Genomic DNA, 19,092 nt, shown 5'->3' on the forward strand with positions numbered 1-19,092 from the left:
AGTCACTAAGACCTGGGGGTTGTTGTAGCTTTTAGAATTCCTTGCCTGAGTAATACTGTCTTGAATAATGATTAGGAGTTCACGTGGTAAATAAAGAGGAAGGAAAAAAAGTATTTCCAGTGCAGTGAGGACACAGGTGCTGGAGCACGTTCATTAGAGGAGGTCCAGAGGGATGCACACAGAGAAGGCAATGGCACCCCACTTCAGTACTCTTGCCTGGAAAATCCCATGGGCGGAGAAGCCTGGTAGGCTGCAGTCCGTGGGGTTGCGAAGAGTCGGACGTGACTGAGTGACTTCACTTTCACTTTTCACTTTCATGCATTGGACAAGGAAATAGCAACCCACTCCAGTCTTCTTGTCTGGAGAATCCCAGGGAAGGGGGAGCCTGGTGGGCTGCCGTCTATGGGGTCGTACAGAGTCGGACATGACTGAAGTGACTTAGCAGCAGCAGCAGCAGCAGCAGATGGATGCACAGCTCAGTCTTATAGGAAAGACAGTGGAATGACAGCAAAATCAAAAGATAGAGTCTATATGGGCAAAAGGGAAGTTTAAGGTATTATTCTGCAAGTGATGTGGAAACAGAAATTTTAAGTTAAATAAGCAGGGTAACAGTATACAGCTTTGATGTACTCTTTCCCCATTTGGAACCAGTCTACTGTTCCATGTCCGGAACAGTTGTTGCTTCTTGACCTGCATACAGGTTACTCAGGAAGCAGGTAAGGTCATCTGGTATTCCCATCTCTTGAAGAATTTTCCAGTTTGTTGTGATCCACACAGTCCCAGCCAGGCTTCAACAGTATGTGACCCATGAAATTTGAGATGTTCAAGCTGGTTTTAGAAAAGGCAGAGGAACCAGAGATCAAATTGCCAACATCCACTGGATCATGAAAAAAGCAAGAGAGTTCCAGAAAAACATCTACTTCTCCTTTATTGACTATGCCAAAGCCTTTGACTGTGTGGATCACAACAAACTCTGGAACATTCTGAAAGTGATAGGAATACCAGACCACTTGACCTGCCTCTTGAGAAACCTATATGCAGGTCTGGAAGCAACAGTTAGAACTGGATATGGAACAACAGACTGGTTCCAAATAGGAAAAGGAGTACATCAAGGCTGTATATTGTCACCCTATTTATTTAACTTATATGCAGAGTACATCATGGGAAATGCTGGGCTGGATGAAGCACAAGCTGGAATCAAGATTGTTGGGTGAAATATCAATAACCTCAGATATGCAGATGGCACCACCCTTATGGCGGAAAGCAAAGGACTAAAGAGCCTCTTGATGAAAGTGAAAGAGGAGAGTAAAAAAATTGGCTTAAAACACAGCATTCAGGAAACGAAGATCATGGCATCCAGTCCCATCACTTCATGGTCAATAGATGGGGAAACAATGGAAACAGTGGCTGACTTTATTTTTCTGGGCTCCAAGATCACTTCAGGTGGTGAGTGCAGCCTTGAAATTAAAGGATGCTTGCTCCTTGGAAGAAAAGTTATGACCAACCTAAACAGCATATTAAAAAGCAGAGACATTACTTTGCCAACAAAGATCCATCTAGTCAAAGCTATGGTTTTTCTGGTATTCATGTATGGATGTGAGAGCTGGACTATAAAGAAAGCTGAGCGCCAAAGAATGGATGCTTTTGAAGTGTGGTGTTGGAGAAGACTCTTGAGAGTCCCTTGGACTGCAAGGAGATCCAACCAGTCCATCCTAAAGGAAATCAGTCCTGAATATTCATTGGAAGGACTGATGCGGAAGCTGAAACTCCAATGCTTTGGCCACCTGATGCAAAGAACTGACTCATTTGCAAAGACCCTGATGCTCAGAAAGATTGAAGACGGGAGGAGAAGGAGACAACAGAGGATGAGATGGTTGGATGACATCACCGACTCAGTGGACATGAGTTTGAGTAAACTCCGGGAGTTGGTGATGGACAGGGAGGCCTGGCGTGCTGCAATTCACAGGGTTGCAAAGAGTCGGACACGACTGAGCAACTGAACTGAACAGAACTTAACACAATCGAAGGCTTTAGCATAGTCAATAAAGCAGAGGTAGATTTTTTTCTGGAATTCTCTTGCTTTTTGTATGATCCAACTAATGTTGACAATTTGATCTCTGGTTTCTCTGCCTTTTCTAAATCCAGCTTGAATATCTGAAGTTTTTGGTTAAAATACTATTGAAGTCTAGGTAGCATGTCAAAGGAGTGCAAATGTGTGGTAGTTTGAACATTCTTTGGGACTGGAATGTCCCTTTTTCAGTCCTGTGGCCACTGGTGAGTTTTCCAATTTGCTGGCATATTGACTATGGCACTTTAACAGCATCATCTTTTAGGATCTGAAATAGCTCAACTGGAATTGCATTACCTCCACTAGCTTTGTTCGTAGTGATGCTTCCTAAGGCCCATCTGACTTCGCATTCCAGGGTGTCTGGCTCTAGGTGAGTGATCATACCATCATGGTTTTCTGGGTCATGAAGATCTTTTTTGTATAGTTCTTCTGTGTATTCTTGCCATTTCTTCTTAATATCTTCTGCTTCTGTTAGGTCCATACCATTTCTGTCCTTTATGGTACCCATCTTTGCATGAAATATTCCCTTGGTATCTCTAATTTTCCTGAAGAGATTTCTAGCCTTTCCCATTCTGTTGTTTTCCTTTATTTCTTTGCAAACTTAATAAAGCTTTCTTATCTCTCCTTGCTATTGTTTGGAACTCTGCATTCAGAAGAGTGTATCTTTCCTTTTCTCCTTTGCCTTTAGCTTCTCTTCTTTTCTCAGCTATTTGTAAAGCTAAGTATTTTATTTTTATGCTCTTGTCAATGACACGTTTTTTTAAATGTCATAGTCTACTTCCTTATTGCTGGTATGTAGAAATACAATTGATTTTTGTTTGTATGTTAGCTTTGTGTTCAGTCACTGTGCAACATCTGATAATTAAATACTTTGTAGGTGTCTTTGGCTTATCTAGGTACACAATGATGTCATCAGCAAATGAGTTTTATTTATTTCCTTATAATTCTTTTGCTTTTTTTTTCTCATGGTTTCTTACAGCAGAAGACCTTCCATAGGATGGTGATTGTGTAACAGTGGGGGTCCTCGTCTTACTCCTGATCTCATGGGAAGTTTCAATACTTTACCAGCAAGAGGTTTACTTCACTGTTTTTGTTTACGCTTCTCATTAGAATAAGGATGGCCCATTCTCTCCCTGGTTTTCAAGTGTTTGGATTTCTAAATCATAGTGAAAGTGAAGTTTGCTCAGTTGTGTCCAACTCTTTGCAACCCCATGGACTATACAGTCCATGGAATTCTCCAGGCCGGAAAACTGGAGTGGGTAGTCTCCTGAATTGCAGGTGGATTCTTTACCAGCTGAGCTACCATCATGCTGCTGCTGCTGCTGCTGCTAAGTAGCTTCAGTCATGTCTGACTCTGTGCAACCCCATAGACGGCAGCCCACCAGGCTCTCCCGTCCCTGGGATTCTCCAGGCAAGAACACTGGAGTGGTTGCCATTTCCTTCTCCAATGCATGAAAGGGAAAAGTGAAAGTGAAGTCGCTCAGTCGTATCCGACTCTTAGCGACCCCAAGGACTGCAGCCCACCAGGCTCCTCCCTCCATGGGATTTTCCAGGCAAGAGTACTGGAGTGGGATGCCATTGCCTTCTCCGAGCTACCATCATGAATGGGTGTTAAATCTCACATGAGTCTTCTCCTGAATCTATCTAGAGGATGATATGCCTCTTCTGTTCATGTGGCAAAAGAGGTAGATTGATGTCAGATGTTAAACCTTCTGTTGTAATTAACCCAAATTTGACTTTATGTTTCACTGTATTTAGATAGTGTCACTGGCTCAATGGACATGAATTTGAGCAAACTCCAGGAGAGAGTGGAGGACAGGGAAGCCTGGCGTGCTGCTGTCCACAGGGTTGCAATGATCGGAGAAGACTTAGCGACTGAACAACAACAATAACAACACCATATTTATATGTTGCTAAATTTTGACTCTGGGTCCAACTCATCCCTGGACTGCTGGTGCTGCTGACCAGCTGTGTGCCCAGGCCACCACCAAGTCCTAGGCTGTGGACCTGCACAGTGGCTGTGCCCAGAGGCCGAGTATCTCTTGAGGTGGAAGTTTCCCTGACCCTCACCCAGGGTGCCCTTTGTGATCTTGCCTTGAAGGTGGGACCTGCGTAGTTCGTCTGTCCACCAGCTTCCGATGAGCTAGTGAGTGACCACCTCTCAGATCAGCTGTCCCCCTGAACCCCTCCCACACCCATCAGCCCTGATTCCTAAAATTAGACTTCCATTCTCACAATGCTCCCAGTGACTCTGTTTTTCTGATAGAATGCTGACTCACCAGCGAGAAGAAGAGGATTGACCAGAGCCTGGGAAGTTATTTTGTATTGTGAGATTAAACAGTTCAGAATGAATTTGTAACTGTAATGACTTTTCATTAACAACAGAGCTTTAAAAAAAGGCAACAACTGTTTAGAAATACAAAAAAAGGTTGATAGAAACACAACTTTAGGCAATATAAATATGAAAGGAGTGATGTTTTGCTAGAAAGATGCAAATAACTCAAATGGATTTGATGAGAATTAGAAAACCAGGAAAGAACTCTTGAAATATTAAAAGTTATCAAAAATCTATCAATAACATTGCAAGATAATTTTACAAATCATTATCCTGAAATCTTTAAGGAGCCAATGTCACCATATTTAAATCACATGAGTCTCACAGACACCAAAACTTTAATAAAATATTAACATCTATTGTTTAGTGGTCTATTCTAGCAATAATTTACTATGTCTGTGTATGTTATATTGCTGAAATGTAAGGATGATTTAACATAAATGAAGCTGTTCTATAATTCTTGAATGAATAAACAGGTCAAAATAGAAAGGCTTTATGATTTTTTGATAAACATCAAAAAGGTGTTTGATAACATTCATTTCTAAATTTTTTTAAAAAGCTTCTAAAACTAGAAATAGAATGCCATTTTCTTAAAAGTCTAACAACTTATTGGACATAAACAGGTAAAGTATATTTAGCAATGAAAACTATGGCACTCCCGTTAAAATAAAAATAAGAAAAGTGCCTACAATCACAGGTGTGGTTACTCCCTGATTTGAAAATTTTAGACAACGAATTAAGGGGAAAAAACCATGAAGCTGCATATTGCAAAGCAGGAGACAATACTTTCTGTTTCTACAGGTAATTTGATTGTCTGCTGGAAAAGCCCAAGAAAATCAACTCATAAAAATATTTTAATTAACAACAAACTCAATTTGAGTGGTTGGTTAGCAATACAAAGATCAATATCTTTGTGACGTAGCAGCAATAGCAGTAAACTTAAAAAAATCACATAATTTCAATTAAAAAATGAAGATACTAGCAAGAAACATAAAGCAGAAGTACAAGGACTTCTGTGGTGGTCCGGGGGCCAAGGCTCTGTGCTCCCAATGCAGAGGCCTGGGTTCAGTCCCTGCTCAGGGAACTAGATCCCACGTCACAGCTGTGCAGTCAAATACATAAATATTTAAAAAATAAATAAGCAAATGTTCAGGAAGTTTCCTGGTGGTCCAGTGGTTAGCACTTTCCCTGCCATGGTCTGGGTTCAGTCCCTGACCAGAGAAATAAGATCTTGCAAGTCACATGGCTGGAAAAAAAAACAAAACAAAAATGTGCAGAGTCACTGTGAACTCACTCTTAGCACTTTGCTTCAAGACATGAAGTTCTGGAATAAGTGAAGAGACACAGCGTTCTTCTGGGTAGAAAACTTTAGATTAATTTTATATATAATACAATTTAATAGAATTAGTTTATTAGATCTAAAAATGTAATATAATTTAATACATTAAAATTTATGGAATCCTATTGGGTCTTTCTCGACCTTGACAAAATTATTCTAAGATTTACCTGGAACAATAAATACCTTTATTAAAATATACAAGATAATTTGTTTCTTGTAAAGTAACTTAACATTTAAGAGAGGAATCCCCCCAACCCCACCTTATAGGACATTAAACATGCCAATTTACAATCTAATAATTAAAATGGTATTTTTCTGGTTGAAGAATGGACAGAGTAATGAACAGAACAACAAGAAACTTTAGAAACATACATCACAATAGTCAGAGACATATTGGACTGGATCGTTAATTATTTGGAGAAACTAAATCAGATTTCTTATCTCATAGTTTACACACAATCGATTCAAATATATTAAGTTTTTTTTTTTTTTTTTGACTGCATCAGGTCTTAGCTTCGGCACTGGGGCTTAGTGGTTGTGGCACGGGGCTCAGGTGCCCCTTGGCATGTGACATTCTAGTTTTCAGATCAGGGAGGGAACTTGCATCCCCAGCATGGGAAGGCAGATTCTCAACCACTAGACCACCAGGGAAGTCCCCAGATGCATTGTTTTACATTTGAGATATAAACACATATATTTATTTCCACCACAGATGCATACTATAAAGCAGACCTCTATGGTGGAAGTAAACACATGTATCTAACTGCTTGAGGGATGTCTAAGTGTGACTCACAGTCAGAAAAAAGTATTCTATGAATAGTTCATGCCTTCACTGTGGTTGATCATTACTCTCAAAATAGTATACTAACCCATTGAAATTTGGAAAACTCAGCAGTGGCCACAGGACTGGAAAAGATCAGTTTTCATTCCAATCCCAAAGAAAGGCAATGCCAAAGAATGCTCAAACTACCGCACAATTGCACTCATCTCACACGCTAGTAAAGTAATGCTCAAAATTCTCCAAGCCAGGCTTCAGCAATATGTGAACCGTGAACTTCCTGATGTTTAAGCTGGTTTTAGAAAAAGCAGAGGAACGAGAGATCAAATTGCCAACATCTGCTGGATCATGGAAAAAGCAAGAGAGTTCCAGAAAAACATCTATTTCTGCTTTATTGACTATGCCAAAGCCTTTGACTGTGTGGATCACAATAAACTGTGGAAAATTCTGAAAGAGATGGGAATACCAGACCACCTGATCTGCCTCTTGAGAAATTTGTATGCAGGTCAGGAAGCAACAGTTAGAACTGGACATGGAACAACAGACTGGTTCCAAATAGGAAAAGGAGTTCATCAAGGCTGTATATTGTCACCCTGTTTATTTAACTTCTATGCAGAGTACATCATGAGAAACGCTGGGCTGGAAGAAACACAAACTGGAATCAAGATTGCCGGGAGAAATATCAATAACCTCAGATATGCAGATGACACCACCCTTATGGCAGAAAGTGAAGAGGAACTCAAAAGCCTCTTGATGAAAGTGAAAGTGGAGAGTGAAAAAGTTGGCTTAAAGCTCAACATTCAGAAAACGAAGATCATGGCATCTGGTCCCACCACTTCATGGGAAATAGATGGGGAAACAGTGTCAGACTTTATTTTTCTGGGCTCCAAAATCACTGCAGATGGTGACTGCAGCCATGAAATTAAAAGACGCTTACTCCTTGGAAGGAAAGTTATGACCAACCTAGATAGCATATTCAAAAGCAGAGACATTACTTTGCCAACAAAGGTTCGTCTAGTCAAGGCTATGGTTTTTCCTGTGGTCATGTATGGATGTGAGAGTTGGACTGTGAAGAAGGCTGAGCGCCGAAGAATTGATGCTTTTGAACTGTGGTGTTGGAGAAGACTCTTGAGAGTCCCTTGGACTTCAAGGAGATCCAACCAGTCCATTCTGTAGGAGATCAGCCCTGGGATTTCTTTGGAAGGAATGATGCTGAAGCTGAAATTCCAGTACTTTGGCCACCTCATTCGAAGAGTTGACTCATTGGAAAAGACTCTGATGCTGGGAGGGATTGGGGACAGGAGGAGAAGGGGAGGACAGAGGATGAGATGGCTGGATGGCATCACTGACTCGATGGACGTGAGTCTGAGTGAACTCCGGGAGTTGGTGATGGACAGGGAGGCCTGGCGTGCTGTGATTCATGGGGTCGCAAAGAGTCGGACACGACTGAGCAACTGATCTGATCTGATTGAAATGTTGTTCCATGTTTCATGATCCACCAGTTGAAAACAGTATACATGTTCTTCTCTGGAATTATTTTCTCAGACAACACAAAAGTCACAAATGTAGAGGATATTTTCCAGTATTGGGCCTAAGTTTACCATGAGTATTTTTTCTGCCATGAAATTACACATCACCTTTTAGACATTAGGAGACTGGGTCCTGAGTTGTCCGGACTTGAATTTAAAAACATCTAGCTTTCAGAAACTTTAACTAGCAACTGTTAATGATGCGCCAGTGTGGGCAGTAATTGTTCACAGCTACTTTAAATGCTTGCATTCTGGAAACGCCTTTGCCTCCCCAGGGAGTCTGTTTTGCTTTAGGCATTTTGCAAACAAGATGCTTTTGAAACAAAACTTTCTAATTCCCCTGGTGGGGGGTGGGGGGTGGGGGTGGGGGAGTGTTTGGTCATTTTATTGTTTAGAAATGAAATGCCTGCTACTAGACAAGCCTTTGTTAAGTACTGACCTAATTCCAGGATTTCTCCATGTATTTCTTATGACACTTCAAATTTCACAAACTCATTCTTAGGGGTTAGTGGTTAAGAAGCAAGGTGAAAGTTTCACCTCCCTCCAGTAGCTGTGTGTCTGGTGGAAAACACATGCTGTGATTTGTGCCTCTAAAAAAAGCCGAGTCCATTGTCCTGAGAAAGAGCCTGTTCTTTGGGAAACAACTTAGCCGAGATCACATGGGAACTGCATGATAAAATGTAGGGTTTCATTATAAAGCATACGCAACCCACTCCAGTGTTCTTGCCTGGAAAATCCCACGGACAGAGAAGTTCCCGTGGCAGGTGCAGTCCGTGGGGTCGCAAGAGTTGGACACGACTTAGTGACTAAACCACCATTTCAAAAGGAAGGGAAGTAATTTTTAAAGTTTTTATTGAAGTGTAGTTGATTTACAATGTGGTGTTAGTTTCAGGTATACAGCAAAGTGATTCAGTTATACATACATATTCTTCAGATTCTTTCCCCTTATAGATTATTACAGATATTGAGCAGAGTCCCCTGTGCTATACAGTAGGTCCTTGTTGGTTACCTGTTTTATATATAATAGTGTGTATCTGTTAATCCCCATCTCCTAATGTATCCTCCCCTGTTTCCCCTTTGGTAACCATAAATTTGCTTTTGTGTCCATGAGTCTCCTTCTGCTTTGGAAATAAGTTCCTTTTTATCTTTGTTGTTGTTGTTGTTGTTCAGTCGCTCAGTTGTGTCCCACTCTTTATGACCCCATGGGCTGCAGCACACCAGGCTTCCCCATCCTACACTATCTCCCAGAGTTTGCTCAAATTTGTGTCCATTGAGTCGATGATGTCATCCAACCATCTCATCCTAGGTCACCCCGTTCTCCTCCTGCCTTCAATCTTTCCCAGTATCAGGGTCTTTTCCAATGAGTTGACTCTTTGCATCAGGTGGCCAAAGTATTGGAGTTTCAGCTTCAGCATAAGTCCTTCCAGTGAATATTCAGCGTTGATTTTTTTTTCATCATTTTTCCTTTGGATTCCACATGTAGGCAATATCATTCCCTTCTGGAAGTGAATTTTAGGAATATTATTTGATTGAGCCAAAGATAAAGACAAAATAAATTGAACATCTCCTTTTGGGCTTCCCTGATAGCTCCTTTGGTAAAGAATCTACCTGCAATGCAGGCAACCCCAGTTCTATCTCTGAGTCAGGAAGATCCCCTGGAGAAGGGATAGGCTACCCACTCCAGTATTCTTGGGCTTCTCTTGTGGCTCAGCTGGTAAAGAATCTGCCTGCAATGCGGGAGACGTGGGTTGGGAAGATTCCCTGGAGACAGAAAGGCTACCCACTCCAGTATTCTGGCCTGGAGAATGCCATGGACTAGTCCATGGAGTCGCAAAGAGTCAGACATAACTGAGTAAACTTCACTTCACTTTTCCTCTAAGTGACATTTTGGGGAACTTTTAGCACCAGATAATCCATGTCAGCAATTGAGTTAAATTCACTGAACACCACTTGACTGATTCAGTGACCCATTTCAATCTTACTGTTTTACCTTTTTTTGTTCCATTGCTCAGTCGCGTCTCTCTGTGACCTCTTGGACTGTAGTCCACCAGGCTCCTCTTTCCATGGGGTTCTCCAGGCAAGAATATTGCAATGGGTTTCCATGTCCTTCTCCAGGGGATCTTCCCCATCCAGGGATCAAACCCGCATCTCCTATAAGTTTCTTGCATTGAGGGCAGATTCTTTACTGCGGAGCCATTGGGGAAGCCCTTTTACTTGGTAAGGACTTATGTTTTCAAACCAGCATGGAAAAGTTTCTCTCTTGTCCCCTAAGTTGAATTCTTCGGGATAGCAGCCAGCTCAGAGCCTGGCACCTGGCGTGGGGTGGTTGCTTCTTAAATATTTACAGATTCAAATGTCTTTCTTGTCTTCAGATTCCTTTTTCTGCTGCCTGTGGCAGGAGATGAACCATGTCTTGTCTGCTGCTTGTTTGAAACTTCTGTAGTTCTTTTAAAAGATCTGGACCCAGTTGCGTTTAGGGACGTTTCAGAGAAGGTAATGGCAACCCACTCCAGTACTCTTGCCTAGCAAATCCCATGGACCGAGGAGCCTGGTAGGCTGCAGTCCAGGGGATCGCTAGGAGTCGGGCACGACTGAGCAACTTCACTTTCACTTTTCACTTTCATGCATTGGAGAAGGAAATGGCAACCACTCCAGTGTTCTAGCCTGGAGAATTCCAGGGACGGGGGAGCCTGGTAGGCTGCCGTCTCTGGGGTCGCACAGAGCCGGACACGACAGAAACAACTTAGCAGTAGGAACCTCCCCTGAGATGCTGCGTTATCTCTGGGCCCTGTGAGAAGGCCCAGTGCCCTCCCTGTCAATCAGGAAAAAGGGGAGGAGCCGCTGGAAACACGCCACACCCGCGTGCATTGAGCGCCTCCTGCCGGCCAGCCGCGGAGCTGGGGCCGGTGCAGGGCTCAGTGTTCTAGGAGTTAAGACTCCGGCTGTGATGAATCCTGTGGTCCACCTGGAGCACTGAGTAAAAGGGTCATAATCAAGTGATACCAGAGTTACCTCATTCCAGGCAATGGGAGAAGCCCACCTCTCCTTTTCAAAATCACTTGGGTGATGTTCAGAATGACTATCAGTCTCCACCTTCCAGTTCCATCTCATTGTGGCCGGGAAAAGTCCTGCAAAGATTTTGGCTGCACCCGGGTCGGGGAGGTTCAGGTTACACTGGGAGAGGCAAAGACGAGGTTGAGAGAAACTTTCAGAGACTCGACAAACCCTGAACGCAGGTCAGAGACAAGAAAGCTGGCAGCTCACTTGTCTCAGAGGCTGTGAGCAAAGAACTCTGAGACCCGGGACTCCGGCAAGTGGGGGAGTGGTTTGGGGAAAGGCTGGTCTGGAGACTGAGGTCCAGTTGGGAGGATCTTGAAGGTAAGTTCTTTTATTCTGCAAACAACATTGTACAGGACACCCTGTTGAGTTCTGCTGAAGGGTGGGAAGGTTGGCAGTCTCCCTGTCCCGGCCCCGGGGCAGGAGACGGGGATGTCACCAAGGTCACTGCGCTCTGAGCTGGCTCATGGTTCATGGCCCACGGTTGGTCCTATGCAGACTTTCTGCCCAGAACTTTTAGCACCTGCTTCCAAGCCTTGACCTTTTGCTCATGGGGGCAGGACCTTCCCTGCGACTGAGGTAGGTAGGTAGAAGCCCTCATTCTGACTTTCTGATGGGAGGAGTCACACAGACGGTCCCTAAAGTGTTCCCTGCTGTCCATCCTGCACCCATCACGTGGGAGGGACTCCACACAGGTTTGTGCAGTAATTGCATCATGAACGTGCAAGTGGATGGATTTATCTACAGAAGAATTGAGAAAGACACAGCCATGAAGCCAAAGCAAAACCTTCACCATCTGAAGTGGTCTCTTATCTCCAGACATCCTGAGGTCAAAACATTCACCAATCTTAAATATTTTTAAGATAAAAAGAAATGGACTTGTTAATGGCTGTTTTTAAACTTAGCCAGACTGAGGCAATACACAGTCCTCCCTTTACTAGCTCAGAGCCCGCAAACCCCAGAAGCAGCTTGGACCACAGTGGCATCGTCTGTGAGCGGGTGGACCATTGGTGAGAAGCGGCACCTGCAAGGTAGCATCCTTCATCCACAGGTGTTGTGGGAGCTGATTATTGGAGCATCGTTCCTCCAGGTTGTTCTCCATCTTCTATCAGAGGACCACCCATCACATCTCCCTCGGGCATGGCTTCAGCCAGCAGAATTCGACTGTATGTAGCATCCCCACATCCCAGCAGAACCCTGAGAGCCACCCATGGCTTGGCTAGGTCTCCCTTTTCCCTTGCCATGGGGCTGAGAGGGGCTGCTCCTCCCGTGAGGGTCCCTGAATGGTGAAAGCATGATGTACATAGTGTGGGCGAGGTGTTGCCCATGTTATTCCTAGAAGCCGCTGAGATGGGGCCGTGGGTCATTCAGTTCAGTTCAGTTCAGTCGATCAGTCGTGTCCAACTCTTTGTGACCCCATGAATTGCAGCACGCCAGGCCTCTGTCCATCACCATCTCCCGGAGTTCACTCAAACTCACGTCCATTGAGTCGGTGATGCCATCCAGTCATCTCATCCTCTGTCGTCCCCTTTTCCTCCTGCCCTCAATCCCTCCCAGCACCAGAGTCTTTTCCAATGAGTCAACTCTTCGCATGAGGTGGCCAAAGTACTGGAGTTTCAGCTTCAGCATCATTCCTTCCAAAGAACACCCAGGGCTGATCTCCTTTAGAATGGACTGGTTGCATCTCCTTGCAGTCCAAGGGACTCTCAAGAGTCTTCTTCAACACCACAGTTCAAAAGCATCAATTCTTCGGTTCTCAGCTTTTTTCACAGTCCAACTCTCGCATCCATACATGACCATTGGAAAAACCACAGCCTTGACTAGACGGACCTTTTTTGGCAAAGTAATGTCTCTGCTTTTCAATATGCTATCTAGGTTGGTCATAACTTTTCTTCCAAGGAGTAAGCGTCTTTTACTTTCATGGCTGCAGTCACCGTCTACAGTGATTTTGGAGCCCAGAAAAATAAAGTCTGACACTGTTTCCACTGTTTCCCCATCTATTTCCCATGAAGTGATGGGACCAGATGCCATGATCTTCATTTTCTGAATGTTGAGCTTTAAGCCAACTTTTTCACTCTCCTCTTTCACTTTCATCAAGAGGATCTTTAGTTCCTCTTCTGCACCTGGAAGGATCTACCCCATGCCTGAGGCCAGGGGCGGCGGCTGAGAGGAACAACCCCGCATCCAAGGAGTGGTGGCTGCACGGGCGCAGGAGGGCCTAGAGGAGCTACTCCACGTTCAAGGTCAGGAGGGGTGGCAGTGAGGAGATACCCCCTCGTCCAAGGTAGGGAGCAGCGGCTGCGCTTTGCTGGAGCAGCCGTGAAGAGATACCCCACGTCCAAGGTAAGAGAAACTCAAGTGGGTCATTCAGATCAGATCAGATCAGTCGCTCAGTCGTGTCCGACTCTTTGCAACGCCATGAATCACAGCACGCCAGGCCTCCCTGTCCATCACCAACTCCCGGAGTTCACTCAGACTCACGTCCATCAAGTCAGTGATGCCATCCAGCCATCTCATCCTCTGTCATCCCCTTCTCCTCCTGCCCCCAATCCCTCCCAGCATCAGAGTCTTTTCCAATGAGTCAACTCTTCGCATGAGGTGGCCAAAGTACTGGAGTTTCAGCTTCAGCATCATTCCTTCCAAAGAAATCCCAGGGCTGATCTTCAGAATGGACTGGTTGGATCTCCTTGCAGTCCAAGGGACATTACTGCAGCATAAATGAGCAAAGCTGACTAATGAAGCAATTTTAAAATTTAATTTAATTCAGTTTTTGGCCGTACTGCTCGACTTGTGGGATCTTAGTTCCCTGACCAGGGACTGAACCCTGGGCCCAGACAGTGAGAGCTCAGAGTCCTAACCACTGGATGGCCGGGGAGGTTTCGCAATTTGTATTTTAAACTGTTAAACCACACAGAGTAAGCCAAAGGAAGCATGTGTTAGGCCAGTGTGTTCTTTGAAACACAATGCCCATGCCCTCCCGGGCAGGAAGGTTGATGTGATCTCACTGCTTCTGGCTTGTCTCTACTTCTGCCTCCTGCAAGGCATCTGGGCCAAGATGGGCAAATGCAGCACACAGGAGCACCCTCCAGGAGCACCCTCCTTCCAGCCCCATCCTGTAGGGGGATTTGCTGACCCCACCCACTCAGAAGACTCTTGAGAGTCCCTTGGACTGCAAGGAGATCCAACCAGTCCATCCTAAAGGAAATCAATCCTGAATATTCATTGGAAGGACTGATGCTGAAACTCCAATACTTTGGCCACCTGATGAGAAGAGCTAATTCATTTGAAAAGACTGTGATGCTGGGAAAGATTGAAGGTGGGAGGAGAAGGGGACGACAGAGGATGAGATGGTTGGATGGCATCACCAACTCAATGGACATGAGTGTGAGTAAATTCCGGGAGTTGGTGATGGACAGGGAGGCCTGGCATGCTGCAGTCCATGGGGTCGCAAAGAGTCAGACCCAACTGGGTGACTGAACTGAACTGAACCCACTCCCTTCAAATACCAAGTGAAAGTGAAAGTGAAAGCTTTCATCTTTTATTTGCTGGTGGTAATACCCACACCTTAATCACAACCAGTGGTCTGTTAAGGAAGCACTGTAGCATCAGGTACTGGTTTGAAGCTTCAGAAACAGGCTGCCTCTCGATTGCTCAGTCATTGCCAGGGGGCTGCCCCGCGCTTTGGAGAACGTGACATCCTTGTGTTTCTCCCAACTACTGTTTTGTTTCTGCTGTGGCTGCCGTTCACAGTGGGGGGCCCTAACCACTGCCCTGTGTGTGTGTGTGTGTGTGCGTGCACTCAGTCTTGTCTGACTCTGTGCGACCCCATGGACTGGAGCCCACCAGGCTCCTCTGTCCATGAAATTTTCCAGGCAAGAACACTGGAGTGGGTTGCCATTTCCTCCCTCCAGGGGATCTTCCTGACCCAGGGATCGAACCCGTGTCTCTTGCGTCTCCTGCATTGGCAGGTGAGTTCTTTACCACTAGCGATACTTGGGACACCTGGCCTGGCTCAAATTCAGAAGGAAGGCAACGTGAGGATGAGGATTTTTCTCATCAAACAGCCGATTTGGTGGACAAGGCCGCCCTGGCCCTGTCTCCACTTGCCCTTGTGGCTGCGCGGAATCCACTAGCAATGTCTCCCCAGCAAGTCTCCGCGTCCAGGCCTGCCTCCAGCTCCAGGGCTGCTTGGCTGGGCCTGCGAGGTCTCACTGTCTTGAGAAAAGAACCCACAGCTCTGTCAACTCGCTATTTTTAGGCCTGAGTGGACTTCAGCCAGTTCCCCGAGTGTAGTAATTACTCAGCTATTTTATTGAACAGAGCCTTGAAAAATGACAGCACACATCCTAACTCCACTCAGAAATTCAAACGGGTTGAAAAATGCCACGCAGTGGATTCAGGCAGACGGTGACGAGTCTGCTTGCCCTGCGCCGTGAGGCGGGTCCTGTCTCCGTTTGTCTGTTCTGCTCACTGACACCCACCCGGGCAAGCTCACCGCCTGCGCTCCATGCCAGCAGGGAAGGCTTCCCTCCAAGACTCGCCTCTCTAGACCAGCTCCTCGTCCAAATGCATCACTTCTGTGGCCGGCTGCCTCCTGGGTATCTCCCCGGGATGTCAGGCCAGGACATCACAAACCTAATGTTTCCAAAGGAGCTGCCTCCCGCTGCCCTGTGTCTCCATCTAGGAGAGGAAGGCTCTCAGTTGCTCAGGGCACCACCCGGGGTGGTGCCTTTATTCTCCCCTCTGCCCCACTCCTCGGTCAATCCAAATGATTCTGCCTTCAGACTGCACCCAGCCCCCCCCCACCCCACCCACCACCATGGTACCAGCATCCACATCTCTTTGGTGGGACAGCCGTGGCCCCAGACTGGTCCCCTGTCAGGATCCCTCCCTCCTACCGGTTCCCTTCCACTTAGGGAGATTCGTTAGGAATGTAGACTCTACCTCTGTCCCTGGGCTCAGAATCCTCTTGCCCTGGCCTGTGAAGGGGAACATGTGTCTCTGGGTCTTGCTGCCCCTCGTCTCTGGTCTTCCACGTCACACATGGATGTTCTTGACCCGAGTGCCGGTTCAGCAGCAACGGGGACTAGACATGTCCCAGCCCACGCGCCCAAGGGCTCGGTGTGCACAACAGAACAAAACAGACCCCCAGAGGGTTTGTCTGGGGATGAAGATCTACTACAGAAATAGAAAAATGAATGAGTTCATCAGACCTGCGGAGCAGTGAGCTATTCTCTTTCATCACCAGGGAAGTTGGAGCCTGACCAAGAGCGAAAAAACAGGAAGCAGGGCCCTTGACTGCATCTTTCCACTGAGAGCATGAGAAAACTAGGAAACTGAGGGTGTAAAGAAAATTCTAGCTTCTTTAAGAACCTCTGAGGGACTTCCCTTGTGATCCAGGGGTTAAGAATCCGCCTCGTGATGCAGGGGAAGTGGGTTCAAACCCTGGTCGGGGAACTAAGATCCCACATATGGCAGAGCAGGTAAGCCTGGGCATCACGATTAGAGTCTGCGCAATGCAACAAAGAATCCTGCATGCAGCAACTAAGACCCAACACAGCCAAACAAATAAAATATTTTAAGAACCTCTGAGAAATAACATCATGAATACACGTGTAGGACAGGTGCTCTGTGCCCGTCACTCTGGTAAGCACTACACAGGTATCGATTCTTTTAATCTTCACACAGTCCTATGCACGTGTGCGCGTGCCAAGTCCCTTGAATCGTGTCTAACTCTTTGTGATCCTATGGACCGTAGCCCGCCAGGCTCCTCTGTCCATGGGATTCTCCAGGCAAGAATACTGGAGTGGGTGGACATGTCCTCCTCCAAGGGCTCTTCCCAACCCGGGGATCAAATCGCATCTCTTAAATCTCCTAGTCGGCAGGCAGGCTCTTCATCACTAGCGCCATCCTACGCATAAGTTTGAATTATTGTCACCGTTCTGCCAAAGGAGGAGACTGGGGCCACCCAGGTTAATCAGCTTGCCCGAGGCCTCACAGTCAGGAAACAAACAGGAGAGTGACTGCAGTGTGAACCGGCTCCCGCAGGCCCTGTTCTTAACCAAAGAAACTGATCTTGGTTTGAGAACTGGCTGTTTGCTCCAGTCAAGCGCTAAGGCAGGGGGAAATTTCAGCAAACTCCTGAGCTGAGAGCCTGGTCCGTGTACCTGGCCCTGCTTCCCTGTGCAGGGCAGTAGCTTACGGATGCCTCGGGCTGTGGAAGGAAGGTTTGGACCTGGGGGTGACCTCCGTCAGAGGGGGACCGAGCCCGGGGCTGCAGGAAGCGTCTGAGACTCTGGGGTGTAACGTGTGAACACTCAGGAAGAGCTTCTGGTTGTGGAGGCTTCTCCAGGGAGCGGGAGAAACGCTGCAGCCAAGGAGCCTCTATGAGGCGAGAATGAGAGACCGACGAGCGAGAACTCTGCTGTTTCACCTTCAGGTTGCCTGTCTACACTGGAGGTTTACAGCCGCCTACATCTGTGGTTCTCTGGCGGGATGCGGAGTTCGGCAGGTGGTGGTGCCCGCTCAGTGTTCTGCTGGGCTTGTAGAGGAGCCCCTGGTAGGCTTGCCCAGGCGGGGGCTCCTGCATGTCCTCCATCCAGGGGTCCTGTCCCAGGCTCTTCACTGGAAGCTCCCGGCTCCGCCCTCTTCCCTTCCTCCACGTGGAATCAATTACGGGGCCGATGATTTTACCTCCAAAACATCCCGTGGCAGCGTCAGCGCTGTGTGTCTGCCAGACGCATTTCCTTTCTGCTGGGCTCGCGGCTCGACTACAATTTATAAACTCCCCCGGCTAGGTGCGGCCGAGAGCCTGAGTTCTGGCCACCGGGCTGCCCGCTGCTGCAGATGTGGGCCACACCAGGTGAGACCCCGAACCTCCTGCCGGACCCATCATCCTTCTCCTTCCCTCCCCTGCCAGTCCTTGCCAGGTACCGGGGGAGCCTGCTGGGCCCAGGGAAGCCAGGACCCCTGGACGGGGTAGCCTGCATCCCTGAAGTACCTTCACATGCCCTCCCTGCCCACACCCAGGCCCCATCAGGCCCAGCTGGACGCAAGTATGAATGAGAGACAAACTCACTACAGCCTGCCGCTGAGATCTGAGGGTGTTTCTTCCAAGAGGCACAGCCCCTGACCTGAGCAAGTTTATCTTCAACTAAATGTTCCTCTGCAAACCTAACACCATGCTTGTTACTGACTTTCCAGTTCTCTCCTCAGCCCCTGGGTCGTCAGCCACTATCACCACCCTCATCCAGCCTTGTGCATCACAGTTCCATCTCCTGAGGCAGAGTGAAAGTGAAAGTCGCTCAGTCCTGTCTGACTCTTTGCGACACCATGGACTACACATTCCATGGAATTCTCCAGGCCAGAATGCTGGAGTGGGTAGCCTTTCCCTTCTCCAGGGGATCCTCCCAACCCAAGGATTGAACGCGGGTCTCCTGCATTGTGGGCAGATTCTTTACCAGCTGGGCCACCAGGGAAGCCCAAGAAAACTGGAGTGGGTAGCCTTTCCCTTCTCCAGGGGATCCTCCCAACCCAGGGATTGAACTGGGGTCTCCTGCATTGCAGGCGGATTCTTTACCAGCTGAGCTATCAGGGAAGCCCCCTGAGGCAGAGTGAGTCTCCTTAAACAATGTAGATCCCGTCGCTCCTCAGTGCAAATCTCCTCATGGGCGTCCAGTGCATCTCACATGCCACGGGGTGGAACATGGCCTTCCCAGGCCAGGCCTCGGTCTACAGTGCCAGCCTCGGGCGAGATTTCTGTGGCCACCCCTGGACCTGGAAGCCGGGACTGTGGTGCTCCTATCCTCAGGGATGTTTCTCTCCCCAGGCGTAGAACATCCTTCCTCTGCACGCATTTCCTGCATCTCAGGTTAGATGGGAGGGGACGTCTTGGGATAGCTGTGCTGCTGAAACGTGGTGACCCCCGCCCTGGAGGAACCATGGACGGAGGTCTTTGGTGATGCTCACACCAAGGGCGCTTGAGGA

The sequence above is a fragment of the Bos grunniens genome, chromosome 20 (genome assembly GCF_055505025.1).
Source record: "Bos grunniens cultivar Pamir isolate PY7600 chromosome 20, Bosgru_T2T1.0, whole genome shotgun sequence".
NCBI classification, from domain to species: domain Eukaryota; kingdom Metazoa; phylum Chordata; class Mammalia; order Artiodactyla; family Bovidae; genus Bos; species Bos grunniens.